Below are 22,037 nucleotides of genomic sequence, written 5' to 3' on the forward strand. Positions count from 1 at the left end.
TGTAGCACTGTACTGTTTTGGTAATATTTTCTTCCTCTCTAGGGCAGATATAGTAGACGATGAAAATGAAGCGAAGCCCATGAATAGAAGTGAGAAGAGTTGGGACAGTGAGTCAGGTGGCAGAATATCCGAGAGCTTCTTGCCGACACAGATGGTCGATGTAAACTGTTGTGGCAGGGAGTTTCTGCCAGACAGCCATGGAGTTTATTACTAAATGTGGGATCAGTAAACTTTTAAAAACATACTGTGCATGTAAAATTATTTAAAATACTGCAAGTGCAAAATCCCTTTGTTTCAGCAGCATCTAATCCTTCCCTTCTGCTCTGTAAATAATTTAGGTAGAAATCTCAGCTTTGGTGTTGGGCAATTTTATCGTCTTTTATAAGCTTATCTTTTATAAAATTGTTGAGTGACTCCTTTGGAAAAGTTGAGGTTCTGATTGCGTGGTAGCCCCTAGTTCTACAATATATTTTATTTGACTCTATAATTAAAAAAAAAGACAAAAATACTATAAAGGACAATTAAGAAGTATAAAATTAATATGAAACACTGAAATATAATGAAAGGATATTATGTCACAGTGTGTGGTCTCAGTAAAAAGCATTCAAGTCTCACCAGCTGCTAAACTCAGTGCTAAAGTGTAACAGTTAATCTTTTAATATAGGAAACAACATAATTAGGGAATGGTTATATCTTTAAAATGTAACTCTGTGTAGTAAAATCAGGCCACCTTGCAGGTGGGAGCAGGTATGTTATGGAACATTAAAAACGTTTCAATGTAAGAAATTCCAGCTGCAGAAATTTAAAATTGAATATCTGCTCTGTTCCCTTTGTATGTAATAGATAATATTTACAGTTTATGAATATTTTTACATTTATTATCAAGTTTAATCTCTATGCCTTTCTTAAAAGGTATGTGGGATGTATTATTGCATTAATAGTTCCACTTTCGAGTTGAAAAATTGGACTGCAGACAGTCTAATGACTTGCCCAAGTCAGTAGCAACCAGTAAGCAACATAGCTAGACCTCAAATCCTGCAAATTCTGTTTCTGTCTCATCAGCAGCGTATACAAGCTGCATAGCGGAGCATGTAGGAGTCCTCATTTTGTCCTGAAATGAGTTGTAGACACTGGTGTGGTTTTGATCTTCAGGCCAAGAATATTTACATTTGGCTCCCCTAAGTTCATTCCTACTTAGGTAAGTAGTCCATGCATTGCTATATTACATCTGTTCTCTAGGTACATTTAATTTGAAGTTTTAGAATAAAATAAATTTGCCAAACATCTTGTGGTAGTTTTCAAATTCTAAATGTGTTGAAGACGTTGGACGTGGGCTGGCTCCTTTATATAGCATGGCTAAAGGAGCTCCCCCCACCCCTTTATATGCAGACATGTAAAGAAAAAGGAAAGAAAGGAATGTAGAATGTTGGAAGACATTGTCAAGTCATTGAGCCCAACCTCCTTCCCACTGCAGGGATGAGATCACAAGTCTTGGGCAGATATCTGTCCAGTTTGCTGTTACAAAGGTAATCCATTTTGTGTGTGTGGGACAGCAGTAATTGTTACTGACAACTGTTTCAAAGCAAACCCAACACTGCCTCTTAGTAACTTCCTTCCACTGGTACTTGTTCCGCCTGTTAGAGAACCTCAGAATTAGTCTAACGCTTGTTCCCATGAAACTCTTCTTGCTTGGTTCCTTTCCCCACCTCTAGACCCTTTGGTTATTCTTTATAATATGGTTTCCAGACCCTTCCACCTTCTAGTCCTGTTCCTTGGAAGTGTTTATCAATGTGCCCTTTGAATGCAGAATCCAGAGTTCCATAGAATCATCTAGACAGAACGAGACCCAGCAGCGGCATTACCGACACTCTTGTTCTGAGCATAATAATTCTATTAATTCTGCTAAAGATGGCATGTGCTATCTGACGAGGCTGGCTTGGGGCAATGCTGCAGTTAGCAGATCGTGGGTTCTTCTTGCCCCACACAATTGCCATTTTGCAGATCTGCCATGTTTTGACCCTCAAACCAGTTTTCATTTTGATCCTTAGTGTAGTACTTTATATTGATTCACAATTTTATTATGCTAGTTTTGATATATTAGTTTAATGTTTCGATGTATTTTTGATTTATTAAATAGCTTTCTCAAATTTGCATTCTCGGCAGCTTTGCTAAGCATACTTTCAATGCCTTTATTCACGTTGATACAGTGTTTGAGAGTCAGAGTTGAGTGTAATAGTCTATAAAATGCAACTAGAAACTTTCCTCAGTATTGTCAAAAATCTATTACTATTCTCTGAGCTCATTTTTCAACCAAGTATAAGTCGGTCAGAATGGTCATACTATTCCTTAACCCTTCCTGACCATCTTTGGTCCTTGGCTTCTTGTACAATCCTTTATACAACGTAGATCTCTGAAAAAAGTTCTTTTGAATTGATTTGGATGTCTCTATTTCTGACTGCTCAGCCTTTTGAGCCTTTGGCTCTCCGCAATCAAATGAAATCTTACATACACGTCAGAGGTCAACTCATGGTACTCATCCTTCAGAAAGTTCTCCTCTATTATCTTCAGGCTGCATTAAATCTTTAAGACCCATAGATTAAGTTGCTTACATCACACATCTGAACATACATTATGGGCTCCTTTGTGCCATTATCTAAAGGTTTATGAGTACAGGTGTGTTTGCATAACAATATCTATTTTTCTTTTCCCCCTTGTGCAATATTTTCTTATTACATATCACTTGTAACAAGACTTCATTTGGGTCACATTTGATTGGTTCAAGGTTAGTCACCTGACTCAAGCCGGAACAGTTAGAATCTTTCCCTGGGAATTTTGGAAATTGAGAAAGAGGTGGTTAGCTCTCTTTAGAAGCTTAATCTTGTGAAATGAAGAGCTGGCTGCCTCCAATAGGCAGAAGATATGAGTAAATCAAAGGGTGAGAGAGAGACAGAGACAGAGAGAGACAGAGGGGCAGAGAGATGGAGCAGCTGTACAGAGAAAAGTAGCCACTAAAGTGGACATTTCTGATGGGAGTTGAGTCCCTGGCCCCAGTGTTCCCAAGACCCAGCCACATTTCTGTTCTCAGGACCCACGAGATGGCATTTAGTAAACTTTCCTTTTTTAATCTACTTCAAATTGGGTTACTTCAATATTTAAAATAGAAATTTTAGAGTCGTCCGTTGACAACTCAAGTAGCAGAGAGGACCCCAAGAATGAAAGATGAAGATGGGGTCTTCTTGTGGCTGGATTTGGCACTGTATGAGTTTTATTCAACTCACATGGTATTTCAACACATTAAAATAGTATCCAGAATTTTAAAAATTAGGGACATTTTTAACTTCTGGCTTCTCTTGAAAAGTCAGAATATCTAGCAGCATGGGGCTGACATCCTACCTGGCAACAGAGGCTGGAGAAGAGCCCAACGGTCCCCTTTAAAGGGGAAGACACTCTGTTTTGTTCTAGGGCTCACCATCCCAGACTTGGTAGAAGAGGAGGCCCAAATCCGTTCATTTCGCATTACATAAATGCACACGTACGCATAAATGAGTGCCTTTTTTAAATAGTAGCTTTAAGAATAAGAGAAAAATTGAAAAAAATGAAAGCCTGACAAAGCCATGTGTTTAAAAGCAAATTTCTTTGTGAAAGTAAAAGCTCTGCCTATAGTTGCTTTCCTTCTCTCACATACTTTACCTGCTTTGCTCCTGGATGCACCTGAGCCTGAAGAGAAAGGGCCTGAGTGGAAGGGAGAAAAACCGAGGCTTTTCTAGAGAAATGGCCAATAAAATGACCTTGGCGGGAATGGCCAATGAGTTGCTAGAGAAACTGCAGCATTGAGTTTAGACTTATTTACAACTTTAATTACCGTCCATTAGCCTCAGTCTTCAGCACATGGGTGTTATATGCAATGATCTTAGATTAAGGGTGTTTGGTGGATCAAAGGCAGAGGTAGTTTCATCTGAGACAGCAGCAGATAGGTAGAAGTTGCTAGTGAGCAGAGTGCAGTGGTTAGAAGCCAGGGAGAGGACTGAATCAGACGTGGACATGAGAAAACTCGATTTCCCAAAATATACTAGGTAACAAGATTATTGTGGGGGCTGGGTGATGCCAGTAGGTAGGATCATGTTATCTGACATTAAATGCACTTACTTGAATTGCTAATGTATGACTTTTCCTGTCCCATGTGATTTTGGTTTAATATTGTCTCTTGGGTTTTGCTCTCACAATCAGTTATCAAAACTATTCAGATTCCTCAGAGAGGTCTGATTGGCTGAATCAGTCTCTATCAGAGACAACACATCTTCAGTGGCCAGAGGTCTTTTCCCAGATCCTTATATAGAAGTTGCAGGCCAAGTCTGCAGTTGGTGGCTCTTGGGTCAGATGTGGCCCAGGATGTAGGTTCTCCTGGGCAAGTGCCCCAAAAGTATAGTACAACTTGAATAGCATCATGCCTCTTATCATTTTACTTAATTTTGTGAAATTTGCTATGTAAGATCTTGTTCAACTGATCATAAATTATTTTTTGGAAGCAATTTGAAGGGGGGAGTACCATTAATAAATTTAAAAAATCTAGAATAAATATCTTAATATCCATTTTTAGCTTCATCAACTCAGCATGCTAATCATAATTCCAAGATTAGTATTACTTGTACTTCATTTAACATTTCTTTAGCTTTGGTCAGAATGGAGACCAATGTATTACAGTATGCTTCATTCAAAGACTGAAAGACTAAAATCCTTTATGTCCAAGCATTTCATAATGTATGTTACCTTCTTCATTTTATAGAAGCATGCATAAATGTTATCAGAAATGTTATCACTTAAGTACTCCAATACTGTACTTAATTTCTAAACTAAGTATCTAGAGGGAAACTTTCAGGAACATTTTGTTTGAATAAAAATTAATCAGCATATCAGTCATGGCATAGGAGCGTATTTTAGTTTTATACAATGCTTTTAGTCCACTTAAAGTATGCTTGGTCCGCTCTCATCATTTCTGCTTATTAGAGTATAGTTCAGAGTACGTATAGGGATTGTGAATGAACAGCCATCGAGCCATCTTTTAATATTTTTGCTTTAAACGAGGATTGAAATGTGCAGTAATTTTTTATTAATGTCTCAGGCACTTGTTGTTGAAGCTGTTTTGCAAGTAGCTATAGGACATTCAGTTCTATGGTACCACCTGCCTCGTGTTTATCAATAATATTAGGAACTCCTACCTGCCAAGTGCAAAATGAAATATTTGTAGGTCAAGTTGAGTGATAAAATATATTTCCAAGCTTAATGTGAAGCTGGTATGTGATGGTCTCTACTTTTCCCTGCAATGCCAGTTTAGCAACCAACAGTCCTGTCTTGTGGCATCTAAGTGGTGGTGTCATCTTTCTAGTGAGAATGTGGAAACTGGACATGGCTGAGCATTAATAACGTTAGACCTGCACTTGAGGAAGCACAGGTGAAGCACTAAGGGAGGACGCACTATCAGGGAAACGACGAAGCCAGGGCAGCAGCTAGAAAAATGTGCTGCATAAAACCGTGGAGCCAAGTGTTCAATGACATGCTGATTGCTTTGTAAGTCACTGGCTACATTTCGTAAAGAAATGTAGGCTTCCTAGGAATTTCGAAAATGTGGTGAAACAAGAGTGGGAAAAGGAGGTCTTGGCAAGCTCTGGGGTGAGTGTGGGGAGTGGGGTGGGGGGTATAAATTACTTACCGGTTTCGAGTTCTCCCCAGATCTTGTCATTGTGTTAATTTATTATATATCACTTGAGATGACTTCAACGATTATTATGACCATATATTAGATTTAGAAGTATAACTTGAGGCAATAACATTAAAAGTTCTGTTTACTTCTGTTCTAAAGATTTTTAAATGCAAACTTCTGGTCATTAAAGAAAGTGGAATCTTTAGGTTTTTGAGAGTTTACAGAATATAGTCAATCATTTAAATGAAGAGAAAAAAAAATCAGTGATATTATAGTAGGAAAGAAAAGTCAATTACAATTCCTGGATTCAGGTACTCACTTTCAGGAGAGAACCCCGGAGACACGAGAATCACGCTGATCCCCAGCTTCCAATCCATAAAACGCATTTGATATTTTTTCACTGGCCTGGGTCTACTCAGTTTTTTTTTTTTTTTCCTGCCAAATTATTCATTGTACTCAAGTAAAGTGACATATGTTTTTCTAGCTAATGGTTTGTGTTTGTTTTTTATTTGACTTGGATACGTGTGAGTGTATTTCATGTCTCACGCTAGAGAGTAATTAGAAACTGCTTAGGGAGAGACAGAAGCCTGCAGCCGCGACACCATTCTGGGTACGAGGAGCCGCCTTACCCACTGTTCTGCTTTCTGCCAGTTCCCCTTACTTGATTTCAATGACCCGCAGTCCGAAAATATTAAAATGAAATTTTCAGAAATTGCCCGCCATTCTAAGGAGTGTGATGAAATCTGGAGGGGCCCCTGCCACCTGCCGGGTAACGTGACTCTCCCCTTTGTCCAGCGTCTTGGCTCTTGGCGTCTGTACACGGTAGACTCCCCTCTGGACTGTGGGTATCACAGGGCTTGTGTTCAAGTCTCCTGCGTTTTTCTGAATAACGGCCCCAAAGCACAAGAGTAGTGACATTGGAATCCGGATATGCCGGAGGAGCTGTAAAGTGCTTCCTTACGTGAAAAGGTGAAAGTACAATAAGATATTTTGAGACAGAGACAAAGAGACCCCGTTCACATAACTTTTATTGCAGTATATTGTTATAATTGTTCTACTTCTTTATTAACTATTGTTTTTCATCGCTCACTGTGCCAAATTTATAAATTGAACTTGATCATCGGTATGCTTGTACAGAAAAAGACTATTGTTTGAGACTGCGGTTTCAGGCATCCACTGGGGGTCTTGGAATGTACCTCCCAAGGATAAGGGGGGATCTTAGATGTACCTCCCAAGGGTAAGGGGGAACTGCTTGTTAGAGAATCCATCTGCATTCCTTAGCCAAACCTTGAAGATATCCTGATTACTGAAATATTTGAAAAGTTTTCTAACATCAAAATTTGTAACCCTCTTAAATGCTAGCTCTTAAAAAAGTTGTTTTTATTGTAGTTAACCTGTATACTGCTTGTTTTTCTCATTCTCCCCATCTGTGTTTGCCCATTGCCTTTTATCCATGAGCTCTCTTCTTTTAGTTATTGAGTGATTATTTGGAATTTTATCTCCTACACCAAGACTTCGAGTTTTTAGCATAATACTACAGACATAAAATCATCCCTGGGTAAATATTTAAAATTGTTTATGGTGGTAATCGTGCAATAAACTGTAAGACAGAAATTGGGTAGTTTCACATCTCAGTGATTTCTGAACTTTATGTTCTGTTACAAGTGTCTGCAACACGAAGTAAAGATTAAGCTGTTTCATTTGTAGGTGAGTGGACCTGGGTTCTAGTCTTTGCTTTGCCTCTAGGGACAATCTTTGCACAGTCATTTTGAACCTCACTGGACCTGTTACTTTATTAGTAATAAAACAGGAATTGGTTCCGTAGCTCTCTGTGTTCTTATTATGAAATTGTGTGATTCTATCTAAGGCTAATTTCTCTCTCAATAATCTTAGGTCTCTTTTTTCATCTCTAACCTTTTTTCCCCCCTTTGGGGTAGATTCTTTTTGCTCTGAGGCTCCATTTCTGGCCCTACTTTGGGTACCTGGGAGATGGGAGTAAGAAAAAAGAAAGAGATGGCCCTGGCCGGTTTGGCTCAGTGGTTAGAGTGTTGGCCTGTGGCCTAGAGAGACCTGGGTTCGGTTCCTGCTAAGGGCACGTACCTCGGTTGCAGTCTGTCCCTGGCCCTGGTTGGTCGTGCAGGTGGCAGCTACTCAATGTGTCCCTTTCACATTGATGTTTCTCTCTCTCTCCCCCTCCCTCCCTCCCACTCAATCTGAACAAAAAAATGGAAAGATGTCCTCATGTGAGGATTAAAAAAAAAAAGTAAAGAAAAAAAAAAAAAGAGATGGAATCCACTGAGGGTAAACTTTACTTGGTTCGCAGTTTTTCCCAGGGCTCTATGTGAGTGATGTCCATGGCAGAGAAATTTGAGGAAGTAGAATAATGAAACCATAGCAATGTTAAAATAATTCTACTTTTCTTTTGTCATAATAAAAACTTCTCTAGCCACTAGTACTACACTGCTACCACATTGGAGCCAGAAGCAAAAGGAAAGATCAGCAATACTAAGCTTATCTTTATTTAAGTGTTTGATCTATTGTTCATCATGTATATTTTGCATTAATTTGTATAGCTTAAGAAATATCAGAATATTATTTATCTTGATTGGTTACTGAGCTTTTTGGAACCCATTGCATTGCACCCAAGAAGAGTACCTCATTTGCTTTATCATCTTTACAAATATTTTGTGGTCCCTACCTTTCTCTTAACTCGCTTGGCAATTCAAGAGGGTGCACATGGAGAATGCGCCCTCTAGTGGGGTTCTTGCTTTCTGAGGACTTCAGTCAGCTCGAAACGCCTCTGGCTGGGGCGTGTAATGGGCCAGAAAAGATGTATAGAGTGCAGGTTTCAAACATGCCATCTTTTAGTTGTAATCATGGGAAGTCCACATTCCTAGTAACCATTAAAATGTAAACTTAGTGGAATTATTTCTGAAATTCTAAAAGAAAAGATTAATGTAGAAGAAATTCTTTCTATAGGCAAAGCAAAACCACACCACTAAATGAGCCGATCAATCTGCCAGAAGCAGGAAGGGCAGCCCGCAGTGGCTCCGGGAAATGACGTGGGAAACTTGTAAAGGAGGAAGAAGACGGGAAAGTGTAACCACAATCTGATGAGGTGGAAGGATCTGGGTATTTCGGGGAGCAGAGAGCAACTCACAGCATACATGTAGGGCGACTAATAGCAGGTCTTGGACATGTTTCCCTCCATCCAACTGAAATAATGCTTTCCCCCAACCTGAGCATGGAAAATGGAAATAATGGGGGCTAGTGGACCAAAAGGAGAAATATGGGCTTAATTACACATCTGTGTAATAGAAAAAATAAAAAATAAAACGAAGTGTTAAAATGAGGACCGTTTTACAGTCCATTTATAAGAGTCAGCATGACAGTGTGACGAAATGAAAGATTACACAGGCTGGCTCCTCGAGATACCAGCCAGCTCCTTATTCCTTCTTGTTTGGGCTATTCTGGGGCTTTAAAACAAATTGCTTAAAAAAAATCCGCTGGTGGGAATGTATATGGTACCACTGCAGAAAACACTTTGGTGGTCCCTCAGAAAGTTCTACAGAATTACCCTGTGACCCTGTAATTCTACTTCTAGGTGGAAATCCGAGTGAATCAAATACAGGGACGCAAACAGATACCTGTGCAGCGAGGTTTATTGCAGCATTATTCACAATAGCCAAAAAACAGAAACAACTCGAATATCTACCAGCAGATGAAAGGATAAACAAAATGTGGTATATTTATACAACACAGTATTGTTCAAACCTAAAAAGGAACAAAGTTCTGATACTTGCTACAACATGAATGAACCTTAAACACATTACAGTAAATGAAATAAATTAGACACCCAAGCACAAATATTGTATGATTCCACTGATATGAAATGTACAGGTTTAGGCAAAAGTAGGTTTACAGAAAACAATGCAATAATTAATAAATAATAATATCAGAATAAACTGTTTCGGGTACTCACAACTGTAAACCTACTTTTGCCCCCCCCTGCATAGAATAGGTCGATTCACAAACAGAAGGGAGGTCAGAGGCTCCCAGAGGCTGGGGAATGGGAAATGGGTCGTTATTGCTTAATGAGGACAATTTCCAGTGAGGGTGGTGACAAAGTTTTAAAAATAGTTGACTGTACATTGTGTATTATAACTAATGCCACCAAATTCTACACTTATGAATGATTAAAATGACAAATTTTATGCTTTATTACAATAAAAATTTTAAAAAATGAATAAAAACAGAAAAGCATAGCTTTGTGTGAAACATAATATTTCTGCATATTCTTCAATGGAAGCCAATTTCTGCATTTGGAAGCCATATTCTTGACTGGATTTGACCAACTCAGTCCAGTGTTAGGGAGCAAAAGACCAACCTCCTCCGTGAAAAATTTTCAAAAGTAAAAGAGGTTCTAGAGAAAATGTTAACCAAACTATTAAACAACACTTACTATGAAGTAAAGCACGCATTGCCCATTTTGGTTTCCCGGAGCTCCCTCTTCAATCAGGGCTAAATTATGCCCCGACCAGCACCCCTACACCTCCTGTTCTTCCTACAGCTAATCAACAGCATCATCTCCTAGGAAGGGGGTGCCGACCCCCGACATCCCTCTCACCACCGCTCTAATGTTTTCAGTGGTCCAGGGGCTGAGGCTGGGGAAATGCACTGCACTGTAGCTGTTTCAAATGAAACAGAGCTGGTATCTTTTCGCACAATTTCGAAACACTTGTGACTCTAAATGTCTGAATACGTTAGCATGTAGAATTTAAAGCATTTTGCTATAGATTTTCTGTGATGAAATAACAGTGTGGCAGATTATACTTTTCTAAAATCCCTAATTTAAATTTGATGCACATTTGTATGCAATGAGAATATTTGAGTGGGAGATGGGAAATTCTGCTCATCTTTTCATCACATCCAGTTATCCACATTAACCATTTGTTAGCCTTCTAGGGCTAGAGGTATTTAAAAGAATTGTGGCTTCATTGCAAATATTTATTTTCCTGTCTCAGAGTAGGCTTTCTAGCTCGTATCTGCCCAGGTGTCATGACTTCTCAGCTGTGAGCTGAGGTATAGTTCACTCTCTTTGCTACATTACTCACTCAGATTTGGAAGCCTAAGGAAGAAACATGTCTCTTCCAATGTCGGAAAATGTTATTCCCTTTGAACCGCACTCTTACGATCTTCTCTTCAAAATTTTCCTTGTTATTTTTAGCTTTTCGCCCAGTCCTTGAGTGTTACTATTTTTTTCTTCTTTGACTGCTTCATGTTCTTTATGCTTAGAAGGGCTAAGAGGGATTTTATGACTCAGTGAGTCATTTATAGGCGACGCGTACATGGTTTCCACCTCAAGTGTGAGAACATGCTGGGTGTTACGGAGGCGAAGGGGTGAGTCCCTGTATGTGTGCACGTGGGCATGCATCTCTGTTCACTTCCTCGGAAGAACAGGAGCCAGAAGAAATAGAAGTGGGTGGTCTGTTTGAGGTAGGTGCCACTTGAAACCTAGTGGCTGTATGGATAGTGCTGACATCTGTACTGACATATAAACGATGACCGAACAATGCGCCTTTATAAAGACTTTTAATTTTGGGCACATTTGCAAGTGTCATAAACACATGTATTCATCTCTAGACTTGTCATTTTCAAAATCTCCAAGTGTTTTATTGTTTTGAGTACCCAAGAACTCTCAGTCCACGTGTGATGTTTGGCTGGGTCTGGAGTCGATAGAGTACTTCCACATCCAACAGGACCACATTTACTGCGTGGACATTTGCTTCAATAGCTCATTCAGCTCTTCAAGGTGAGCTCCAAGGACATGGTTGCTGATGCTGAAGTCCCAAATAATTACACTTCCAAGTGGGCCTTGCTGGCCAAATAGAGCTGTTGGTGAATGCAGGAATTAGTGGAGAGAGAATATTTAAAATGGTCTGTATGGTTTCTTTGGAAGCAGTGTGTGGGGGTGAAGCCCCTTTATTGTATCACTGAAATGAGATTTTGGCATGAGGATGGGAGATAGCTGAAATATAAGTAGCTGGAAGCAGAATGGTAGACAAACATAATTCTCGCATTCTTAAGAATGTTCTCGATTGGTCATCAGAGAGGGGTCAAGTAGGCATGCTGTCTGTGAAATCCGAGGGCCTCAGCCGTGACTTTACGTACAGACCCTCAACTCTCCTTTTCTTGTCAGCTACTCGCCTGCCTGGCTAATGCTTCCTTTGATCCATTCCTACTTCTTCTTCTTCTTTTTTTTTTTTGTTAATCCTCACCTGAGGATATTTTTCCATTGATTTTTAGAGAGAATAGAAGAGGGAGGGAGGGAGAGAGAGCGAGAGATCAATCTGAGAGAGACTCATCGATTGGTTGCCTCCCACGTGATCCTGACCAGGGTCGGGGATTGAACCTGCAAGCCAGGTACATGCCCTTGACTGGAATCGAACCTGCTACCCTTTGGTTCTCGGGCTGATGCTCTAACCGCTGAGCCAGATTGGCCTGGGCCATTCCTACCGCTAACAGCAGCTTAATTTTTCTTTGGTGAACGACCCCTGCCTGCTGAACTCAGCGTCAGTGCCGCTGTCTGGCAGGTGCCATTGAACTCCTGTCTGAAGGGCGAGCACAGACTCCAGACTGGGTTCTTGTCCTCGGTCTGCACCTGTCCTGAGTGACAGGACGAATGAGTAGGACTGGAATGTGTTCTTCATGGTCCGGCGTTGGTGGTACTGGTGGTTGTGCAGGAATTGTCTGTCTGTTCCCAAATGCCTAGAGCTTCCTGGATTTTAGTTTTTCCCCTAAAAATCTTTTTTCTCCCTTGCCTTTTCTTTAATTCCAGCCGTAATGGTTAAACATTCCATTTTTCCTCCCCTTTAACTAGCTAAAATCTGTTTCTGTTGTTTGCCATCGACAAAATCTAACGACACAGGCTCTTTCTCCTCAGTCCTTGCCCCGCAGCTCGTCCTCGGCCCGGGCTCAGCCTTGGCGAGGGAGAAAGGGGAAGAAACAATTTTTTGTTCTGCTTCAAAATAAAATTTAGCCTTCTTGCTTTTTTTTTTTTTTAAGACTAGTTTATTGATTTTTAGAGAGCGAGGAGAGGGAGAGGAGAGAGAAACATCGATGTGCGAGTACAACATCCATCAGCTGCCTCCTGCACGCCCCCTGCTGGGGCGGGGCCTGAAACCCTACAGGAATAGAGCCTGCAACCTGGGCGTGTGCCCTGACCGGGAATCGAACCCGCAACCTCCTGGTGCATGGGAGGATGCCCGACCAACCGAATCACGTGGGCCAGGGCGCCTTCTTTCTTTTTGACTCTTCAGGTTACACAAGATAGATAAATTCTCCACTCAGAGCACTTTCCCACTTCCAGTTTTTCTTGGTCGGTGGAATTAGGATGCTCTGTGCTCTGCCCTAACCTCAGCTGGGAAAACCCCTCCATCGCATTCGATGTGTTTGTGCCACAGTGACCTGCCTGGTTCCTTTGAGAGAGCAAGGGTAGGGTCCCACAGAGAGGCACCGGCTCATCCTGTGCACACACACCCCTCTCTACCCTCTTCCTTTTGCCCCTCTACCCTAGAAGGGGAAGAGTTGAGCCCATTCCTCAGATAAAAGACAAGAGGACAGAGAAATGCCAGCAGTTATGGTGTCAAACACACACACTGCTGATTCTGGGAATCCTCACACTTTCCGCATGCGAACTCCTCAGAATTAAATATACGTTTTTGGTTTAGTGTAATTCCAGCAATCATGCAACATCAGAAACACCAATTGAATATTTGTGCTTTCGTGAAAGTAAGGTCCTGCTCTCATGCAAATATTAACAAAGTAGTTAAGGAAACACAAGGAAGTAACAAAGAAAATACAACTCGTGGGCAGATGGTTTCTGAAATTACATGTTTTTCTGTCAAGCATTAGTTGATTAAGAAGCATTAAGGCTGATCTTTTCGGTGTGGATGTATAATGTAAGGTAAAACACTTCCATTGCACAGTGCAAAGTTTACTTTGCCAAGCAATTTATAATGACATTTTTCCTCTTAAAATATTTTCTTAAATAATTTTTAGCTCCTGTTTTTCTATCCCATCTTATTGTAACAGATTTTTAGATCACAGGGACATATTGATATTTAAAAGTCAATTTGCTGTCCAATCTGATCTCTGAACTGATCAGTCCATCCGGCTGGTCACCCACGCGGGTGGATTTGCCTCATCCGAGGGCATGGAGATGCGGTCATAGAGAGATGGTCCTTCCCTTATTATCCTAAGTGTCTGTCATAAAATTAATTACTTGAGGGAAAATCATTCCTTGCCTTGCCAAAGTTGTTTTTCATGTGAACTGGGCTTTCTTGTTAGAGCTTCAGGTATTTTCATTGTTTATGTGTACAGAACATCACTTCCTCTTCCCTAGGTGTCCTCTCTTAAAATACGAGATTGATTTTGACTGCTTTCTTAATTTAATAAATGCATCCGCAGATGACAGAGTTCTTCTCGTTTCCTCTTAGATAGATTCCAACTGCACGTTCAGGGTCTATGGTCTGTATTTCACCACTGAGGCCAAGAGACATGTGGATCTAGAATTGCCTCTAGTTTTGCTGTCAAAGGTTGATAACAGTCTTGAGGTCTTGAAAGAAGAGTCATCTGTCTCCTTGTATGCTGTGTAATTTTATCCTATTGGCTTGAATTTAGGTGTATAAAATGCTATCCCCACTTTCATTTAAAATCCCCGCATTTTTTTTTTTTTTTTTTATGAGAATACCATATGACCCAGGATAAAAAGTCTTGCTACAGTTGGGGCATTGCATCTAGCTCTTCCTTTTCATCCACCAGATTATTATTCTGTCATGTTACCAAATTAGGTGAGTCTGATGAGACCTATGCCTCACAGGTCATGAATTCTGTCTTTGAGGTGTTTGTGAATTTATTGTGCCATTGAAACCAAGCAGCAGTTCAGGGTCTTGCAAAATCAAATAATGAGTTCATGGACCAAGGGTAAGGGAAAGGAAAGTTTATTTGAAAGATAGATTCCCCACGGTGGGGAGGGGACCCCAGTGGGCTGCCCGTGGGGCTCTGTTGTCTAGGGGTGCATGTATATTTTGCTAGCCTCTGATTGGTCCTTTCAAGGAATTCTGCTTTGGGAACATTCATACATTTTAAAGATTGTGTTTTTCACCTCACTGGGTTCAGCCCCAGGTCATCTATAGGGTTTTAGGGGCTTCCCTTTCTATGATAATTTCAACTTTGCTCAGACTATTAGTGAGGAGGAGGGGAAACACCCTTGGAGCAAGCCTATCTTGCTTTTGGTTTCTCCCCCAAATCCAATGATTCAGCAATCCCTTTGCCTTGCTCCCAGGAACCAGTGGGTATATTAATTGGAACAGGTCACAATTGCCAGCATTATATGCTTTAACGTGAATAAAATTCTTTTGCAAACCCAGAAAAAGGAATTTTACAATCAGTCATGTTCTCCCTGTAGCCTGAAGCCAGCCAGCCTTTCTGTTTTTTGTTTGTTTGTTTGTTTGTTATGTAATTGACCTGTGCTCCTTCCAGGAGCTTCTAATTTGCATTTCTATAAACGGGGCTGGGAGTTTCTGGCCTGGGAGGCACAATCTCCCAGGTTAATTTTAGTTTTATTTTGAGATATGTAGAGTCCAAATAAACTTCCAGAGATGCTGTGTACTGGTCGCCTGCCTGTGTGCTGAGCTCCTGGTCATCTCAAACTGCCCCTGTCTCAGCCTCCCCTCCCCTCGGTCCCGTCCCTCACTGCCTAGCCTACCTCTGTCTCCTCACAATCACTTCTTTTTGGGGCAATTTTCTAACATGGCTCATATTTAGAATATTTCCTTTTTCAAATATAATTATTTTACCATTTTCCTGCTTTTTAAAAATGGAAAGATTGCAAATATACAGAAAAAAAGTAAGACTAATATAACAAACATATTATTCAGTTTTAATGATACAACAATTTTAAAGTCATTCTTCTATTGATAGGCATGTGGGTTATTTTCCATGTTTAGCTGTCATAAATAGCAGTACAGAGAACATTGCAGACAGGTGTCTTTGGCTGTCCTCTAACAGTTTCTCTAGGCCATGTGACTAGGAGTAGAATTGCTGAGATGAAAAAACATGCTTATATTCAATTTTATTGGACATTACCAACTTTTTCTCCAAGGTGTGCCAATATATAATTCTATCAGCAGTTTAGGAGAGTTTCTGGTTCCATATTCTTTCCAACACCTGGTACTGTCACACTTTAAATTTATTGCTAACCTGATGGGTGTGAAATGATCTCATATTGTGGTTTTAATTTACATTTTCCAGATTACTGGTTAGGATGAACATCTTTTCATTTGTTCATTAGTCATTCGTATTTCTTCTTCTTTGACTTGCCTCTTCATATCCTTTGGCTATTTTTCTATTAAACTTTTTCCTGCCCTCTTCTTATTTTTCAGAGTTGTTGGTAAATTTTGGATACCATCCATCCATTGGTGGCTCTATTTGTTGTATGTTCTCCTGGTCTATAGCTTGTCTTTTCATTTTTCTGTAGGAGTGTCTTATTCTACTCAAGTTTTATTTTTAAATGTAGTCAGTAGTATAGTATTTTCTTTATTGTTTGTACTTTTGGTGCCCTGTGTCAGAAATATTTTTTCTACTCTTCAGACATAAAGTTTGTCACCCCTTCTTGTAAATGCTTTTCAGTTTTTTGAAAAAACAAAAACAAAACCAAAAACAAACACTTTTGTATATGGAAGCCCAATTTATTTATTTTCCATATGTTTAAACAATTATCTGTCCCACAACCATTTAATAAATAGTCTTTTTCTGAGTTTTCTGTTCTTTTCCATTGGCGTACTTGACCAAGACTCTATTGCCTTAATTATTAGATTTTGGTAATGGGTTGCTTTCTTACCACTCGGTCAACTTACCCTGGCTTGTTATTTGTCTCCAAAACCTCCTCAGCTCTTATTGTTCCATTATTTTTCTAAGTAAATTTTAGATCAGTTTCAAAGTCCACAGAAATCTCTTTTGAAATTTTAATTGGAGTTACATTAATTTATGAATTTGAGCAAAATGAAAATCTCCATGGTTTGACTCTTTCTACCCATCAACAGTTTTCCACCTTTCAATATGTTATGAAGTTTTCTCCATATCAGGACAACCCAATTAAAAATGATTTCTATGGCAGCCACTATGGAAAACAATATGGTATTTCCTCAAAATATTAATAATGGAACTGCCATTTGACCCAGTGATCCCACTTCTAGGAATATATTCTAAGAAGCTTGAAAACACCAATCAGAAAGAATATATGTACCCCTGTGTTCAGAGCAGCACTATTTATAATCACTAAGATCTGGAAACAGCCCATGTCCATAAATAGATGAGTGGATGAAAAAGGCTGTCGTACATATACACAATGGAATACTATGCAGCTGTAAGAAAGAAAAATCTCTTATCCTTTGAGACAACATGGAGGTACCTGGAGAGTATTATGCTAAGAGAAATAAGTCAATCAGAGAAAGAAAAATATCATATGATCTCACTTATTTGTGGCATATAATGAACAAAATAGATCCCGGGACATAGAAGTGGGGGTCAGACTGACAAACCTTAGGACTTGGGGGGTGGGGAGATAAACCAAAGAACTTATGCATATAAGCATAACCAATGGACATAGACAACAATATGGAGGGGGGGGGCAGGAGTGGAGAGGACGGTGTCAATGTGGGTGAAAAAGGAGAAACATAGGTAACAAAAATAAATTAATTAAAAAATTATTTCTATGTATCTTTAGTTTTTGTTACTGTTGTCAATGGGATTTTTAAAAAATTACATTTTTTAATTGTTGCAGGTATGTGGGAATTACTGTAGATTTTATACGTAGCCTTTTTTAACTCACAATTTTGCTGACTTATATTATAATTCATAGATTCTTTTAGAGTTCTATAGGCTGAAAATCATGTTAATTACAAAGTAATGACACCTATGCTCACTCCCTTGCTATCTCTAAATCTTTTATTTTATTTTTATTTTACTGCATTGGTTAGAACTTCCAGGACATGACTGAATAGAACCAGTGATAGTAATATCCTTGTTTTATGTTTGACTTTTAAGGGAACGCTTCAGACTTCCCATTAGTAGGTATAATGTTCACTAAGTTTGTGGTATTATCCTTTTTAGGTTAATGACATTCTTTTTTTTTTCTAGTGTTATTTTGCTAAGAGTTTTTTATTTTGTTTTCGGTCATGGATAGGATAAATGTTATCTGATGCTCCCCTGCCCCCGCCCCGCCACTGTCTATTGATATGCTCCCAAAATTTTCCTTTTAATCTATTAATTAATGTGGCAAAAATCATTAAAATATTTTTATCACACAATTATTCTTGCATTACTATTATAAATAAAACATGTTTATTTTTTTAGTACACTGCTAGATTTGGATTGATGTTTTGTTTATGATTTTGTTTCCATGCTCATAAATGAGATTAATCTACAATTTCCTATTTTAAAATATCTTGGTTTTTGTACCAAGACTATTGTTAACTTTGTTAAGTGAGTTGGGCACCAGCAACACCGCATCCCTTTTAAATTAGTAAAACAACCTGTATAAGATTAGAATATCTGTTTTCTGAATGTTTGGGGGAACTTACCTCTCCCTTGCATCTGAACCCAGGGTTGTATTTTCTGTGATTGAACATAACCTTTTAATAACTATTGTTATATTTACCGATGCCCCTTTATTTAAATTTATGTGTTATAGAGAATGATTTGCTTATGTGCGTATGAAAATGCACCAATCTCTATGATGTAACTCTAACATGCATATATAAAAATATATAATACCACACATATCATATCATCTGTCAGAGACATACTTTTAAATTCCGAGCCCCTATGTAAATCCTTAACCCCTTCGCTTTTGGACTATTTTTATATTCCAAATATACAAGTTTGAATATGTTGGTGGCATAGCAACAACCAGTATTTATTGGGTTTGTATTCCATGTCAGGACGTGTACCTGTGTTTTTACATTTAATGCCTGTAACAATCACGTGAGAGATGGCTGTCCTATTAGACCTCGGCGCTAGATAACTTTTACCCAATCCCACGGGTAGTGTAGTGAGTGGCACATTGGAGATTTAAATGAAATGTGTCTGAATAAAAGCTGGTGTTCTTTTCATAACATCATACTGGGAAGTGGATGATAAAGACAGAGAACCAGTTTTCATAATAAGTAATGCATCTTATTGCTGTTATTGTTTTGAATCGGCAGTGCATGCTGTAGGGCTATAAGAAAACTGCCCGTGGTAAATATAAATGCAGCTAGGGTTTCACGCACTGTCAAATAGTCTACACCCTTCACGACCCAGGGGCCACCATGTATGTGGGCCCCAAAGTGAAGGATGCCTCTCTGGATCTATGCAATATGATGGCTTTTAACAGTGCACGTAGGAACTTACACTGGAAGGTCCTGAGGAAAGAAAGAAACCATTCCAATGGGGATGTACTCATTTTGCAATTAATAAGAGATTAGCTGCATTACTGGGCTGAGTTTTGGGATTCCTGTTAGTATTTGTAATGGTTTTTTTAAGATTGTATTTTACAAAGCGTGTGCTCGATATTCGCTGTTGTCAGTTTATTACTTCATGAAAAAAGGAGAAATATGTTTCCGATGAGTACAACTAACTAACCTCCAATTTTTTTTTAGTTGGACCTTGGCTGTAATATTAAAGAAAGAAATTTAAAAGAGAGAACTCACAAGGCCTGATGACTTGCTCATGAAAGAATTATTGCAATACAATGGAAAAGGAAGAAGTATCTTTTACTAAAAAAGTCCAGACTGTTTCCCTTTTAATTATTTTTCTTAACCAAGGGCAAGTTGGAGCTTTTAGTTAACTGAGGATCAGTGATACGTGCAGCAAATGTGACAATTTATGTAGTCATGATGCGAGATTTGGAAATAATGAGTAGGCTAATAAAATAGAATTTCATAATATGAACATATTTTATAGGCACTAGGGGTAGTGCAAGCTTTTTTCTGAGAGTTTATTTCTGGCCAATAGTGTGCCCATTATATTTTATGTTTTGAATGCAAAACTTTTGTAGTATTTCTGATTTCCCCTGACACATCCATTCTTCAGTGCTTATTTCTCCATTTTCCAGTACACTTTAATGTCCTTTACGCAAGATATATTTTTTTCCTTCTGAGTCCTTTCTTCACAGCTGTATCCATTCTCCCAGCTGGCTGTCAGTTCCTTTTCTCCTCTCAAAGTCATTTCAGTCATTGTTCTTTATGCCTCTCTGAGGAATAAAAAAGGGCTGGTCTCTGAATTATTATTTCTCTTTGAAGCAAGGAGAATGCAGAATGTGCTAAAAATCACTTTAATTTAATAGACTCCCCCAGAAAGTGAATTCAGTTTTCCTCCCTATTGCCATTAAAAAAATTATTGACCCTGTCATTTAAACTTTATAATAGATTACAAAACTTTCTAACGTTTAAAATGACACAAACACTTGGCCCTTTTCTTTATGGGCTCACTTTTAGGCAATGTGTAAAAATAACATTTCTCTAACTGTGGTAAAATCTTTGACTTCTCAAAACAAATGTGTTAATGCAATGTTTCTAAGTGGGGGGAAAAAAGCTTTAACTTACCTTTTCTTCCCCCCTTTTAAACTTTTCCAAAGCTCTGTACATATTCCCAGGGAAGATCTTGAAGTCTTTTTTAAGTATTACACCATATGCACATATACATATGGCCCCCAACTTGCACCTTCCAAAAGTTAAAATGTTGGCTCATTGACTAAGACACAGAATGCATTTCCTTATAATAACCATAAACTAGGTGGTGGTTATGTTCCGTTAAAGGCTATTCAGCCTGAATGTCGGTACTATGTCACTGTGTCTAGCATCCATTTCTGTTTCTTAACATGACATTTTGAGATCTGGTGGTAATGATGGTTATGGAGGGGCGGGGGGGCGCAAGCATGGCCTGTCAGTGACTTCCTATGAATGACCTTGGACTCCAGTGTGAAGGAAAAATGGTGAAGACAGGCTAGAGTCAAAATCTGAGTTAGTCACAACTATATATAACTGTGAGATGATTTTTCTTGTTATTTTCACAGAGCACAAAACATCACCTATCCTGGGGAAAGAGGATAATCTGAAAAAAAACCAAAGCTACATGGAAACCTCCAGTTGTAGTGAAAAGAAGAACAGAGTATAACACAGGTCAAGGGTTCTCATGCATTAACAAATACAGAAGTATATACCATAATTTAACAAACATGTAATTAGGGTTCCCCGAGTAAAATATTTTCAACACTGAACACAAATACCCCTTTAATTTCTCTTTATAGCCAAGTCTATTATAACATTGGCTAAAGAACACACACTTTTACTGCTTTATTCATAAAGAAGTCTGAGAGGGGAGAAATGAATGTAGTATCAGCCTTTTCCATTCTCTTGCGTCTTCCCCAGGTCTTACGTGCCTGGTGTTCTGTGTACAGTCTGAAGTATATTTGGATCGAGATTTGGATTCATAATTTTAAACTCTAGATTTTCCTCTTGCTACTGCAGCTCCTTTCTCTCTCTCCCCTTTCTTCTCTTGGCATTTCTGCTGTATTTATTTTATTTATTTCTCAAATTTGGTAATCTGGATATTGTGCCTGTGTACAATTTCTCCATTTTTATTTCGTGCACTGGAGTTAGGGATTTGTGAACTCGATATACAATTGTTCACAAAACTTGACGCAAATTTTGTTCATTTATTTTTTGGCTGAGGAATATAAGACCTCAAGGGTACCTGCATTTTTCAAAATAGTAACTTCGTGGAGCTGGCTTTGGTCTACATGGAGAGTTTGGTCTGGATCTCAATCTAAATTCTGTATTTCCAGATTCAGTTAGTGATTCAGTTAGTTCTTCACTTGAGACTTACTTCACAGAGAGTCTACATTCCTACTTAAAATGAAATCCAAAATAACCAGTAATTAAAATAAACATTATAAAAGGGAAAGAGCAATGAGAAATAAATAAATTACCATCAGGGGCTTATTCGAGACAATTAAGAATGCCATGGAAGGGCTAGACGGTTCCATCTATATTCTCATATATTGACTTGATTGAAAAGATTTGAAACTCAATTGATATCAGGTAATTGGGGGAGGGGAGGACACGTGCAAGATGTGAGAATCAAGGGGAAACCTGAACTAGATGCTGGCTCAGAATCCCAGGAAGCTCTAGGGGTTTGGACAACAGGTGTCTATTGATTTTGAGTCAAGGGCTCTACTGTTAATGTGATTCAGTTACTTTTCATGTATCTGCTCCATTCTCCTCACTCCATCCTC

The sequence above is a fragment of the Molossus molossus genome, unplaced genomic scaffold, assembly GCF_014108415.1.
Source record: "Molossus molossus isolate mMolMol1 unplaced genomic scaffold, mMolMol1.p scaffold_m16_p_4, whole genome shotgun sequence".
NCBI classification, from domain to species: Eukaryota; Metazoa; Chordata; class Mammalia; order Chiroptera; family Molossidae; genus Molossus; species Molossus molossus.